A 14,642-nucleotide genomic window follows, 5' to 3' on the forward strand; every position below is an offset into this window, starting at 1 on the left:
GAGTCCTGCTGTGCACCTACCATTTATTTACTGCCACCAACAAGCCACCTTTTATCTTGTATCCAAAGCTGCATTTCCCTCATCCAGAGAAGTGCACTTTGCGGTTCAAAGCCAAGTGCTACAGATCAAAGGACTCAGGGTCAAAAACCCTCCTTTTCATAAGTGGCTCATCTTCAGGTGATGAGACTTTTAAGCAAGTCATGAAAGCTTTTTGACCTTCAGTTTCCCTTTTGTAAAGGTAAATCATAAGGGATGCTCTCCAAATTGCAGGACTGTGGTGATCATGGCATGTAAAAAACCATAAAGGTGCTCTAAAATGGTCCGTCTTTTATAAGGTGCATATACCTCAGCTGGTTCCATGAGTGCCCTGAGAACCCATGAAGCTACTCTTACAATGTTTAAGTTATTGCTACGAGTTACTGAGGAAAAAACATCTTGTAGTCTGCAACTTATCTTTTCCATTTGAGAACATGCTTTACTTATTTGTTACAGTCCTACTTAAAAAAAATCAAGGAGGTTTTAAAAAATAATAATAAAGGGGCTTTTTTATTTGAGCACTTAGGAGATACCGCCATGCAGCAAAAGAATACTGAATAAGGTTCAGGACCCCAGGATTCCAGCCGTTGGCTCTGCCACTGTCTTTATATGTCATTTATGGGGTCTTTGCCATGCTGTAATTTCCTCATCTGTAAAAAGAAGCTGGGCTTTCACTGGTTTCTGGTAACAGGTGCCCTTTGATAATCCAGTGAAGTCTACTGATCCCCTCCTCCTAATGTACACAGGCCTCAACTTTTGCATAAACTTCAGTGGACTCACTGCCTCATCTAATGCATAATGGACTCCAGGTAAACAAGTCCTAACCTCACTGATCTCTTCGAGCTTTAATCATCTAAGAAATCTATAACTTTATCAATTTTGAACAAAGATGGCATTCCATTTCCAGTTAGCTATTTTATTCGTTAGAGTTCAACCTGAATCCTACACAGAGTAAGAGATTTCTGGCACTAGATCACTCCACAAATAGTTGAAATTTGTGAGGAAAAATATCTGATGGCCTCATTATTTTCTTTTAATTTTTTCATGTTTTTTTTAAATTTCTTCTTGAGAGAGAAAGAGAGAGAGGGGGAGAGGGGCAGAGAGAGAGGCGGGGGAGACAGAATCCGAAGCGGGCTCCAAGCTCTGAGCTGTCAGCACTGACCCTGATGTGGGGCTCAAACTCACAAATTGCAAGATCATGACCTGAGCCAAAGTCAGAGGCTTAACCGACTGAGCCACCCAGGTGCCCCAGCCTCAACATTATTTAGAATGAGAACTCCTGAATCTATTACCTCATATCTTAAGCATATGTGACTTCCGGCTCTCACATCTAGGCCTTCAACTAAAATAAAACGGCATTTGGTAAAACAAATTCTTAAATCTCTGTTCATATTGAAAAGCAAATTCAAGAAATTGAAATACCCCCACTCTGCTTGAAAAAATACTCGGGAAGGGGAAAAATAAACTTGGATTATGTTCTTTTTATTTGCTATTCACTGTATTGAGAATCAGGAGAACGGGTGTCAGGCTACATACTCTATCTTATATAATGACTGGCCCCTACAGTGAGCTCTTTATTGAATGCAGCAGAGCCCATTGGAATCAGGTTAAGTGCACAGGAAAGTTTTTTGGAAGAATACAAGGATATCTCAAGGAACCCAGGACAGGAAGTCAGGGTAACTTCAGGAAGAACTGGAGCCCAAGATTTGGGAATTTAGAAGCGGAAGTTGTTCTCTCTTGCTGTATCACAGAAGCTGAATGCTTCCCAGTTTCCCCTTCCCTCCGCACGTCTGTCAGACTAGCAGTCTGCTTCAGGATGCTTATGTCTGCCTGGCTCAGCCTGACAGTGACTTTCTGTCCAGATATCAACCAGGACTGATGAGAGTCTTGAAAGCCCAATTCCAAATTCCCTGCTGAGAGAATTTGATTGTTCCAACTCAAGGCACAAACACATTCCAGTGAGCTGTGAGAAGTTAGGTCACATCACTGCCTGCTTAGAAGGAGCCATGGGACCAAAATTCCCAAGAAGGGGGCTTGCCCAGATTCCCTAAAAAGAGTCAGACAGAGTGAAAACAATAGGGAAAGCAAACAACTTTCATCCCTAGGATATGGCAGACTTCAAAGCAAGGTAAGGTAAGGGCACCTGGGTGGCTCAGTCAGTTAAGCTACCGACTCTTGATTTTGGTTCAGGTCACGATCTCACAGTTCTTGAGTTTGAGCCCTGTGTTGGGCTTTGTGCTGACAGCATGGAGCCTGCTTGGATTTCTCTCTCCGCCCCCCTCTCTCTGCCCCTCCTCCACTCATTCTCTCTCTCTCTCTCTCTCTCAATCAATCAATCAATAAACATTAAAAAAAATTTTTTTTCCATGATCAAGCGGGATTCATTCCTGGACTGCAGGGCTGGTTCAATAAAACATTTGCAAATCAATCAATGTGATATATCATATTAATAAAAGAAAAGATAAGAACCATATGATCCTGTCAATCAATGCAGAAAAAGCACTTGAAAAAATTCAGCATCTTTCTTAATAAAAACCCTCGAGAAAGTTGGGATAGAAGGAACATACTTAAACATCATAAAAGCCATTTATGAAAAGCCCACAGCTAATATTATTCTCAATGGGGAAAATCTGAGAACTGCCCCCCTGAGATCAGGAACACGACAGGGATGTCCACTCTCACCGCTGTTGTTTAACATAGTGTTGGAAGTGCTAGCATCAGCAATCAGACAACAAAAGGAAATCAAAGGCATCAAAATTGGCAAAGATGAAGTCAAGCTTTCACTTTTTGCAGATGACATGATATTATACATGGAAAATCTGGTACACTCCACCAAAAGTTTGCTAGTACTGATACATGAATTCAGCAAAGTCACAGGATACAAAATCAATGTACAGAAATCAGTTGCATTCTTATACACTAATAATGAAGCAACAGAAAGACAAATAAAGAAACTGATCCCATTCACAATTGCACCAAGAAGCACAAAATACCTAGGAATAAACCTAACCAAAGATGTAAAAGATCTGTATGCTGAAAACTATAGAAAGATTATGAAGGAAATTGAAGAAGATATAAAGAAATGGAAAAAAATTCCATGCTCATGGATTGGAAGAATAAATATTGTTAAAATGTCAATACGACCCAAAGCTATCCACACATTCAATGCAATCCCAATCAAAATTGCACCAGCATTCTTCTCAAAGCTAGAACAAGCAATCCTAAAATTTGTATGGAACCACAAAAGACCCTGAATAGCCAAAATAATTTTGAAGAAGAAGACCAAAGCGGGAGGCATCACAATCCCAGACTTTAGCCTCTACTACAAAGCTGTAGTCATCAAGACAGCATGGTATTGGCACAAAAACAGACACATAGACCAAAGGAATAGAATAGAAACCCCAGAATGAGACCCACAAAAGTAGGGCCAACTAATCTTTGACAAAGCAGGAAAGAATATCCAATGGAAAAAAGACAGTCTCCTTAACAAATGGTGCTGGGAGAACTGGACAGCAACATGCAGAAGGATGAAACTAGACCACTTTCTTACACCATTCACAAAAATAAACTCAAAATGGATGAAGGACCTGAATGTGAGACAGGAAACCATCAAAACCCTAGAGGAGAAAGCAGGAAAAAACCTCTCTGATCTCAGCCGCAGCAATTTCTTACTTGACACATCCCCAAAGACAAGGGAATTAAAGGCAAAAATGAACTATTGGGACCTCATGAAGATAAAAAGCTTCTGTGCTGCAAAGGAAAGAATCAATAAAACTAAAAGGCAGCCAACAGAATGGGAAAAGATATTTGCAAATGACGTATCAGACAAAGGGCTAGTATCCAAAATCTATAAAGAGCTCACCAAACTCCACACCCGAAAAACAAATAACCCAGTGAAGAAATGGGCAGAAAACATGAATAGACACTTCTTTAAAGAAGACGTCCAGATGGCCAACCGACACATGAAAAGATGCTCAACATCACTCCTCATCAGGGAAATACAAATCAAAACCACACTCAGATACCACCTCACGCCAGTCAGAGTGGCTAAAATGAACAGATCAGGAGACTATAGATGCTGGCGAGGATGTGGAGAAACCGGAACCCTCTTGCACTTTTGGTGGGTATGAAAACTGGTACAGCCGCTCTGGAAAACAGTGTGGAGGTTCCTCAAAAAATTAAAAATAGACCTACCCTATGACCCAGCAGTAGCACTGCTAGGAATTTACCCAAGGAATACAGGAGTACTGATGCATAGGGGCACTTGTACCCCAATGTTTATAGCAGCACTCTCAACAATAGCCAAATTATGGAAAGAGCCTAAATGTCCATCAACTGATGAATGGGTAAAGAAATTGTGGTTTATATACACAATGGAGTACTACATGGCAATGAGAAAGAATGAAATATGGCCTTTTGTAGCAACGTGGATGGAACTGGAGAGTATTATGCTAAGTGAAATAAGTCATACAGCGAAAGACAGATACCATATGTTTTCACTCTTATGTGGATCCTGAGAAACTTAACAGAAGACCATGAGGGAAGGGAAGAAAAAAAAAAAGGTTAGAGAGGGAGGGAGCCAAAACCTAAGAGACCCTTAAAAACTGAGAACAAACTGAGGGTTGATGGGGGTGGGAGGGAGGAGAGGGTGGGTTATGGGTATTGAGGAGGGTACCTGTGGGATGAGCACTGGGTGTTGTATAGAAACCAATTTGACAATAAATTTCATACTTAAATAAATAAATAATAAATAAAATAAAACATTTATTTGATGAGAGCTAAAAGGATTAAACGAGACAATGCACACACAAAAATAAATAAATAAAAATAATAAAATAAAATAAAATAAAATAAAATAAAATAAAATAAAATAAATATTTTAAAGCAAGGCAAGGTAATCAACAGTATCCAGAGCATCCTGTAGTAGCTGAGGACGGAACACTGATGCTTGTTCCCAAGGTCCAGTCTCTTCTTGCTACTACTCCTCAACACTCAGAAGAAGCCTTTGTCTAGAGAAGATATCTATAGCCCAGCAACTCCCAGTTAGCATGGGAAGCGAGTATATTATCTGGTCCACAGCTCTTTCCAGATGTGTACCAACAGTTAGGATTGTATGTTGGCAACCACATTCTGAAATCCTTATCAAGAAAATTTTAACTACAGAGTTACAATAAATAATACAGATTTTCATAATATAAGTTTTGGACCATTTAACCACCTATTTATTAATCTCTATAGTGTCTTTTCAAGACAGTTGGGAAAGTGTAGATTAGCCTTGAAACTATGAAACTGTATTCCTTAGCACCATTTTGGTTAGCTAAATATATAAGTTCACCTGAGCTAGCTACAGAAAGATTAGAAATTGATTTTAAAAATACAGTGATATTTAAGGATATGAGGCTAAAAGGGTTCTAGCTGGGCAGAAACCAGGAAGCTAAAAAGTATTAGGAACCCCATCATCCTCCCCCCATGATTCCCCCACAGTTTTCTCTGGTTCTTTTTGAGAGTCTAATTCATTATTTTCCCTGACAACCGGCTTTTACCTGCTTCTAATTCATAAGGTGGAATATGACCGCTAACAACAGTGAGTTTATCCACTTACTGAGGTGATTTCTTGAAATATGAATTTGTGTGTGTGTTTTGTTTTGTACTTCCTTCTGCCTCCCACCCCCCAGAGCCATCTACATTGACTAAAAGAGAATTAGGAAGGTTCCAGACAGTATGTAAAGATAATGAAACAGTCAATGCTTTCTTTCTTTCTTTTTTTGTTTTTTAATTTAAAAAAGGGGCTTTTTTGTAAGAGTCTTTCAGAAACAATAGTTTTGGAAACCAAAGCTTTTCTTCTTTTTTTAAAGAGCAGCTTAAGGTTCACAGCAAAATTAAGGGGAACTTAACAGAGATTTCCCACACATGCATAGAAGCCAAAGCTTTTGATCTGAATGAGGTAGGTTTTTGTTGAAGGGAGAAAAGGATTGTGAGAATTGGAAGGAAAAGCCTCAAAGGAAGCAGGGCAGAGAATTTATGTGCTAATAATAATACATTGGAAAGAGGCTGCAAGAAACTCCTGACTGTAACCACCCCTTCCCCAGGGAGAAGGGAGGTGAGGTCAGCAGAGCCTGGGATAAGGGACCAGGATCTCTGAGGAACCATGTGGATGGAGGCAGAGTTGGTCTAGAGAGATGATGAGTACCTTACACCAGGGCTGGGAGCCACATGGGAGGGCCCAGCTGGCCTGCAGATCATGGGCCACTACTGGAGTGAGCCCACACTTACCCTGATCCTTTGTGCCAAGGAGCCACAACTAGCTGGGCGTTTTGCTTTGCTACCTGTAGAGGCCCTTCCACTGACAAAAGTGAGCACATCACATCACCTGGGCCCATCCAGCAGAAGGGGCCCTCCTGGACTCAGGAATTCGAGGACCTCCATCTGATCTCCCCACACTGATAATCAGCCTTTTCAACAGAGCAGGATATTCCTAAGCTTTCCAAAGGAGAAGGTGGGTGACCTCAAAGGACGGTAGTGGTAGTGGGGAAAGGATGCCACTGCCCCTGTACTTGGCTATTTCTGAACAGTGGGGAACTTGACCTTGTCACAGAGTCACATAGATTGCTGCTCTCTATCTCCAAGTCCAGTTCTAAATTGTCAGGGAAGGGATTCTAAATGGCTTTGTCTGGGTCAAGTGTACACACCTGTTTAACCAACTGTGGAAAGAGAAGTAGAGATTCATCTACTTTAGGTGGTGGGGATATTTTATGGTGATGTCACAGACTGGGCATATATTCCAGGGTGCTTTCATATGAAACTCTTTCCACAGTTATACTTCATAGCATCAGATCATCACATATATGTTAGTTAGCTCTCAGACTTATAAAATTTAATGAACTATTATGTAATCTTGGATCCAATATTTCTGTGCCCCAGATTTTTCCACTTAAAACCACAAAGACATTAGCAAAAGTATCTCAAAATTTCTTGTCTTTACTTAAGATTCTATGATTCTCTTTATCTCACCATTATCTGTAGATGGCTACAGGCTGATCATTCAGAGAGCCAGTACTGAAAAATTAAATTCTGTGCTCAAATAACCAATACCTTCTATACATGCAAACACATTACCTACCTGCTGCACAGCACAGCACTACCCGGTCATACTGCTCACTCTCACCACCCACACACACATTCATATGTCAGAGGTTGCTTGTTTCCACTCTTCAGGATTAAAGTCCTTGTCTTGGAACTGTGAGAGGAGAGAGGACTTTTGTGGGACAGATGGGCTGAGGTGGAGAGAGAAGGCTGGAAAGGGCAGAGTGAAGTGTCTCCTCCAAATCCCTTGGTCGGATTTGGCATCCTCCGTGCCGTGAGGGCCTGGAGGCTGGAGCTGAGTGAGTTAGTCAAGAAGACTCCGTGAGATTTTGAGTACAAGCAGAGCAGCTCCAGAATCCCAGGTGACATGTGTGGTTGGAGTGTGGCTGAGACTTCCCTAAAGACTGGCAGCTGTGGGAGCAGACCCTATGCCCTGGACAAAGACTCTGGAGATGTCAGAGGCTGGTGAACTGTCTCCCTGCAGCCTTATAAGGAGTAGATGTCATGAAGCTGGAGCTGAAGTAAAAGAAGAAGAAAGCAAGCCCAAAGTACATGTCAAGCAGGGTGCTGGCATGGTTTGGGGAATCTGCTTACTTAGGACCCACTTTACCTGAGAACCAATGTGCTGCACTGACTCAAATAGACATGAAAGACCTTTAAGAGCCACAAAACTTTGTTTCCAGATGTTATGGGGTAAATTATGTCCCTAAAAATTCATAGTTGAAGCTTATTTACTTATTTATTTTGAGAGACAGAGAGAGGGCGCATGTGAGCAAGGGGCAGAGAGAGAGAGAATCCCACAAGGGGCAGAGACAGAGAGGGAGAGAGAAGTGGGGCTTACCCAAAGCGGGGCTTGAACTCATGAACCATGAGATCATAATCTGAGCTGAAGTTGGATGCTTCACCACTGAGTCACCCAGATGCTCTCACATGTTGAAGTTTTAACTCCCCAGTACTTCAGAATGAGGCCATATTTGAAGCCAGGATCTTTAAAGAGGTAATTAAATTAAAATGAAGTCTTCTGGTGGACCCTCCTCTAATATGATTGGTCTCCTTACAGAATGAGGAAATTTAGGCACAGACACATACAGAGAGGGAAGATGATGTGAAGAGACAGGGCGAGGATGGTCATCTACAAGAGGAGGACAGAGGCTGGAACACATCCTTCCCTCATCACCCTCAGAGGGAACCAACTCTGCCAACACCTTGATCTTGGACTTTTAGCCTCTCAAATTGTAAGAAAATAAACTTCTGTTGTTTAAGCCACTGGGTTTGTGGTACTTTGTTACAGCAGCCCTAGAAAACTAATACTAGGTCATTGTTTTCTGAAGGAAATTTCTTGATTTCTGCCCTTTATAAACTTCCTAATAAAACAGACTAAAGATTTATTGAATTATAACTGTGTGTGTGTGTGTGTGTGTCTGTGTGTGTGTGTGTGTGTGTGTGTTTTAAGAACAGGGAGAAGACATTAGTATTATCCACGTAAAGCTAAACATGTCACAACAGAACAGAAAAAAGAGCTACACCTTTAGCCTAGCTAGTGACTGATGGCATCACAAATAGCAAAATGGCCAGTTTCAAGTGATTTCATAATGTTCTCTGAAAGAAACCAACTAGCTGTTTAATTATTGAGTCCTACAGGATTTCCCACAAAAGGATTATTTTAAACTCAGAGCAGCCTTGAAAGGTGCTCGTTGACCATCCCGGGACTCCAGTCTATAGGAATTCACATGGACACACCAGAACAAACTGAGAATATGGTGATGGTTAATGGCATTAATAGGCTAATTGTAAGTTGTTCTGCTCCTTTGGTGTTCTCGAGCAGAAATATCAAACAATCTCTGGTGAGTATCTTGCAAAATACAAATGCCTATTGCATACTGCAATTTCAAGTTGTATACCAAACATGAGATCAGCTGACAGTTTCCTGAAGTCTCACCAAATATGGCAAAGCATGACGCTATTTACTGGAAACAAGCGATTTGTTTTATTGCCTACATTTTGAACACTTAATATAGAGATACCCAGGCAGTTTCCTATTTCAAAAAAACTTCAAAATAAAACCAGAAAGAAAGACAAACAGACAGTGGGACAGAGAGAGAACTACAGAAAAGTGGGATCTTCTGGCCAAATTGTTTTACTCTTGACTTTGGGCTACAGGAAAAAAAAATGCCTAAATGAAGGTGCCTTTCTTTTGTTTCTCTAAAGGTTTCTTGTACAGAATACATTTCATTTTCCAATTGTGACATGAAAAAATTAAATAGAACAATGTTGGATGTCTGCTGGGTCAGAAAATTACTTTAATATTCTATAACTACTAATTGAAACCGGAATAGTATTCTTTTCCAAATGAAGCAAATTACAGTGGGCCTGGCAAAATAAATTTGATTGATATTATGACAGTAGCAACTGAAAACTGAAAATGTTATGCTACATTCAGGTCATGTAATAAATCAATTCTTTTGAATACAAAGAAGCTTTTGCTAGTAAAATATCCATTTATCTCCAACCCTATTAAAAATATATGCGTAACAATACTTAAATTACACTGGCTTGAATTTATATCTTTGTTAAGTTCTGCCTATATTATCTTCCCTATGTACCTTAGAAGAACTTTGTGATTAGGGAAAAAACTGATTCTTTCTCTGCTCTAATCACCTGATTCAAATATTTTTGGCTCATCAACTTCCATAAAATGAGCTTTTTCCCCAAAATATGCTCAGGAAAAATTTGAAGGGGAAACCAAAGAAAGGGTGACTTACGCTTACTCCTGGTAGGTGCCAAGATTTTTCTCTTCACTTAAATTTGAAACCTGAGTCATTTTTGAAACTTATCTTTCTTTATCCTTTATATTCAGTCAAATACCAAGTCCTGTTAATTCTTCATTTGTATTTTCTCACACAAATATGCATTTTTTTCCTAGTCTTATTGTCACCTTTTAGTTCAGTCCCTTTTCATCTCATGCAATTTCAACCTCTATTTCTTCTATCCTCCAACCCATTCTTTATATTGTTCCCAGAATAATTCCCCGTCAACACTACTTTTCTCATTCATTGCCTTGCTAAATTTAGAAAACACATCACAACAAACAATTCAATGAATCTCCAATGCTAATAGAACAAAATCAAAATTCCTTAGATAAGCATTTTGTTAGGCTAATTCAGTACCATTAAAAGTTTACTCTGTAGTTAAATGCCAGTGACCCTGGCTCACTGAAAAAAGCAAAGTTAAGGGCTTTGGGTCAGATGACCCTCCTACCTGGCACTTCAAACCTTTGTCCTGTGTCTCATCACCAGATTTCTCATTGCCCGGTCCCTTCAGACGGATAGTGAGCTGGGATTCCTGCTTGGCTTTGGATTGAGCTTCTCTTCCCAATAGGGGCTTCTGAGATGCAGCTCTATATGGTGCAGCCAATGATAGCCTCTGACAAATTTGACTCAGCTGGGGAGCAACACTCTAGCATTCACCAGCTGGAAATGGGAGATCAGATAGCCTTTAACGCTCTCTTCAATATGGCCTCTACATATATTTTTTGCCTTTCCTCCCTATCTAAATGATTTATTTCAGCAAAGAGTCCCCTTATGGTACCCTAAATCTCTACTCACCTATCTTAAGCCCCCAACTATGACAGCCCAAAGGAAAATTTTGTATCAGAATCCCTATTATTCATCACCAGAGAATGATGAGGTCCCTCCTATTTGTTTTTTAGGATGGTTTCTACTAACATATGGATACAATCTGGGAATCCAGTATGACCATCTCTCTGCTTCATCATGTTGTTTCTGTAGACAATAGGTCTCCTCATCATTGCCATTAACCACGTATGACCAGGTCTAGTAATCCACTTGAGGGCAGAGTCCCCTCCAGCTCTGTCTCTGTCTGACCTCTTGGTTTGCCATTCTCTACCTGATGAAATAAATAGAGAGCCTCAGTGAAATGTTTTGTTGTTGCTGTTATTGTTGCTTTCCCCCATGAGGGTGTCAGATCCCAGCTTAGCAGGGCAGTGTGAGAAAAACAGTGGTTATGTTTCTATCCAAGGTATCCCTTTGTCCCATCTTAAGAAAGGCCCTTTCCAGGGTACCTGGGTAACTCAGTCGGTTGAGTGTCTGACTTTAGGTCAGGTCATGATTTTGTGGTTCGTGAGTTCGAGTTCCGCATCAGGCTCTGTGCTGACAGCTTGGAGCCAGGAGCCTGCTTCAGATTCTGTGTCTCCCTCTCTCTGCCCCTCCCCTGCTTGCATTCTGTCTGTCTGTCTGTCTGTCTCTCTCTCTCTCAAAAGACAAATAAGCATTAAAAAAAAATTAAAACAAAAAAGGCCCTTCCCAATTTGGTCTTTAAAGGAGAGATGTCTTCCATAGATCCATCTTCCTGTCCTTTCCTCCCTCCATCTTTCCCTACTCTTCATTAAGGGGTTTATCCTCTCTCTGAGGAAATTCCTTCCATAGAAGGAAGAGGAGGCACTGTCCAGAGAAAGCATTTTGGTTCTTGAAAAGTTGAGGTCCTCAGGCTTTGATAAAGTGTTTTTTGGGGCACTGAGGCTGGTTCGGTCAGCTCTGGAGGGGAGGGACAGACACCAAGCCCCCGAATGAGGGTGAAAGTGGATGTTCTAACCCCAGTCTCATTTCCCCACTATGAGAACTGCAATCAGTTTCCCTTGCTGGTAGCCTAGCTAGTAATCACACCTCACCAAAGCAAGCATTACTTTTGGTTAAGATAACACAATGTAAACTCACCTTGAAGAAAGGATATTTCTCCTATTTAAAAAAAAAATTATTGTTTATTTATTTTTGAGAGACAGAGAGATAGAGCATGAGCAGGTGAGGAGCAGAGAGAGAGAGGGAGACACATAATATGAAGCAGGCTCCAGGCTCTGAGCTGTCAGCACAGAGCCTGACGTGGGGCTCGAACTCACAGACTGCGAGATCATGACCCGAGCTGAAGTCAGATGCTTAACCCACTGAGCCACCCAGGCGCCCCAAGATATTTCTCCTATTAGCATGGCTTTTTTTCTTACTCTTTTCAGAAAAAATGGAACCCACTGTTTTTGTTGGCAAGAGACACTTGTTTCTTTACTGGACCCAACTTAAAGACTTGAGTCACCACATCAACTGTCTAAGAGAGGTGGCTCAGGCTTAGCTCAAATTCTTCGGACTCCAAGTTTCCCCTTGATAGAATTGAGACAATAAGGGGGATATTCTAGTTTATCCCATCTCTCACTATTATGGTGCTCATATAGCAATTATATAACTTCTCCTTTACAGCTCATGTGTAGGAGATACATGTGGACTTTGTGGGATATACATAGATAGATGGGACAATCTGAATTCTAGGAGTGTAGAAGCTAACAAATGATGTAAGTTATGTCAGCAACTAGTCATGACATAAAAAATGAAATAACTGTGGGACCCAAGGAATTTTACAAAAATCCCCTACCCCTGGACAAGCAGAGCAAGACTAACTCCATTTTGTGCTACACCCACCGTCTCATGTATAACCCCCACACATGACCTACTTATTGCTTAAGATACTCCCCCACCCTAGTCAAGACACTGAGCACACCCTTACTGGAAACTGGCTCACTTAGGAATGCAGAACCCCTAACCACCAAAGAATGTAAACCCCACCTTTTGCTCGCCAAACTCGCGTGCCAATTCTGACCAGAGTGATAGGCTAGTTCAAACAGTTACTATAGGGTAAATTGTAATTCAATTGGCCACCTGCGTGTGGACTGACAGGACTATGCAACTTTCTGTGTGTGCTACAACCTCATTGGCCACTGACCCCCATAAAACTGCTACGCCTCTTAACCTAGGGGTCCAAGTCCCTGCTCCGCTGTGTCGGGTATACTTGGTCCCAAGATCGAACTTGTAAATAAACCCTCTTGCGTTTGCATCGGTATCAGCTCCTTGGTGGTCTCTCGGATTCGAAATTGGGGGCATTACATAACTAATAGGTTGCAAATGAGGATGGAGGGATGTTGATTTTAACTGGGGAGGGTTGATTTTGATCAGAAAAGATTTCTTGGAAGTGGTGTCATTTAATGTCCTTCATATGAGTAGGGTTTTAATAGGTGAACAATGGCGTTAAGGTAGATGAAATAACATACACAGACCTAGAGTAATGGAGAATATGGCACTGTTGGGGGAACAGTACAGGTAAAGCAACAAAAATGCATTTTCAGTCTTGAGAAAAGACTATTCTCATCTAATTTTTTGTTGAGAAATAGAACTCTATGTTAATGAGAAGACTGGGTTGGAAAGACACATATCAAATACTTGATAGGGCTGGTGAACTTTGCTTAGACATAGCATGCTTCCTTAAGGTCATCTGTAACTAGCAGAAATCCAGTCCTGCCACTTCTTATGCCTTGGAGGATCTTCTCTGTTGTTTCAGGCCTTGTATCTCCCTATCAGTGCCATTAACCAATTTTGAATTCTAGTAATTCATAGAAAGGGTCAAAGTCTCTCTTTGTATTATATCACACTTGAAATACCTCTGAAAGTACATAATAGAAACATAGGTGACTTTATCATTAGAAAAGAAAAACCATTAAAGCAAATAATGTGCTAATATCACTTTAATATTTACCTTCTTATTCATGATGGTTACTATGTATTTTTGAAGATCCATAAAATTGATTTTCTACCCACTGGGGAATAAATGGGCTATTTAAAACCAGAGGTTCACAAACAAATCCCCTGAGGTGCATGAGAGCACATTTCCCTCCTGATAATCACCCACAATTAGGACAGATTCTTGCAGATACATAAATTAAAGCAATAAAATGAGATAACTATAAATAGCACTGCTTATTCACACTGAAGGAATCGAGCTGAAAACTACAAATCCTTCCTCAAAATAACTTTGTTCTGTAGTTGCAAGCATTGACAAGAATAGGTTATGGAATCTCCAGATGGAAGAAATCCTAGTCTTTTCTTCTGAACTAGACTGGATCAAACCTTTCAAAGGGACAAGACTCTGTCTTGCCCTGATCAGCCCTATCAGTAAGCATCCACAGATGAGGGCAAAAATGACCTGAGAGTGCTAATGCGTGTTTCTTACTGGTGACACCTATACAGCATTCCTCTCATAAGACGTGAGACCTGGACAAAGGCCAGAAGATCTCACATGCTATGGCAGTGCTCAGGGACAGAGTATCTCTTCTTATCCATGGTTGGGTTGGTTGAGAACTGTGTCCTGAAGAGGCTTCTGAGATACTAAATCTGAAATCAGGATACCAATTTGGAGGTCTGTGGGGAGATTGAGAGCCAAGGTATGGAAGCAAAATAGAACAAAGAGCCAAAATCAGGGATTCTGAAGGGCTTGGGGTGGACTGGGTCCCTTTAAAAGATTTGTTATGAGGTGGACCACACTTCCATTCATGGCTTTTTTTTTTTTTTAAACGTTTATTCACTTTTGAGCTGTCAGTACAGACCCCAATGTGGGGCTTGAACTCATGGACCACGAGATCATGACCTGAGCTGAAGTCGAATGCTTAACCAACTGAGCCACCCAGGTACCCC

Source organism: Panthera leo, chromosome C1, assembly GCF_018350215.1.
Source record: "Panthera leo isolate Ple1 chromosome C1, P.leo_Ple1_pat1.1, whole genome shotgun sequence".
Classification (NCBI taxonomy): Eukaryota; Metazoa; Chordata; class Mammalia; order Carnivora; family Felidae; genus Panthera; species Panthera leo.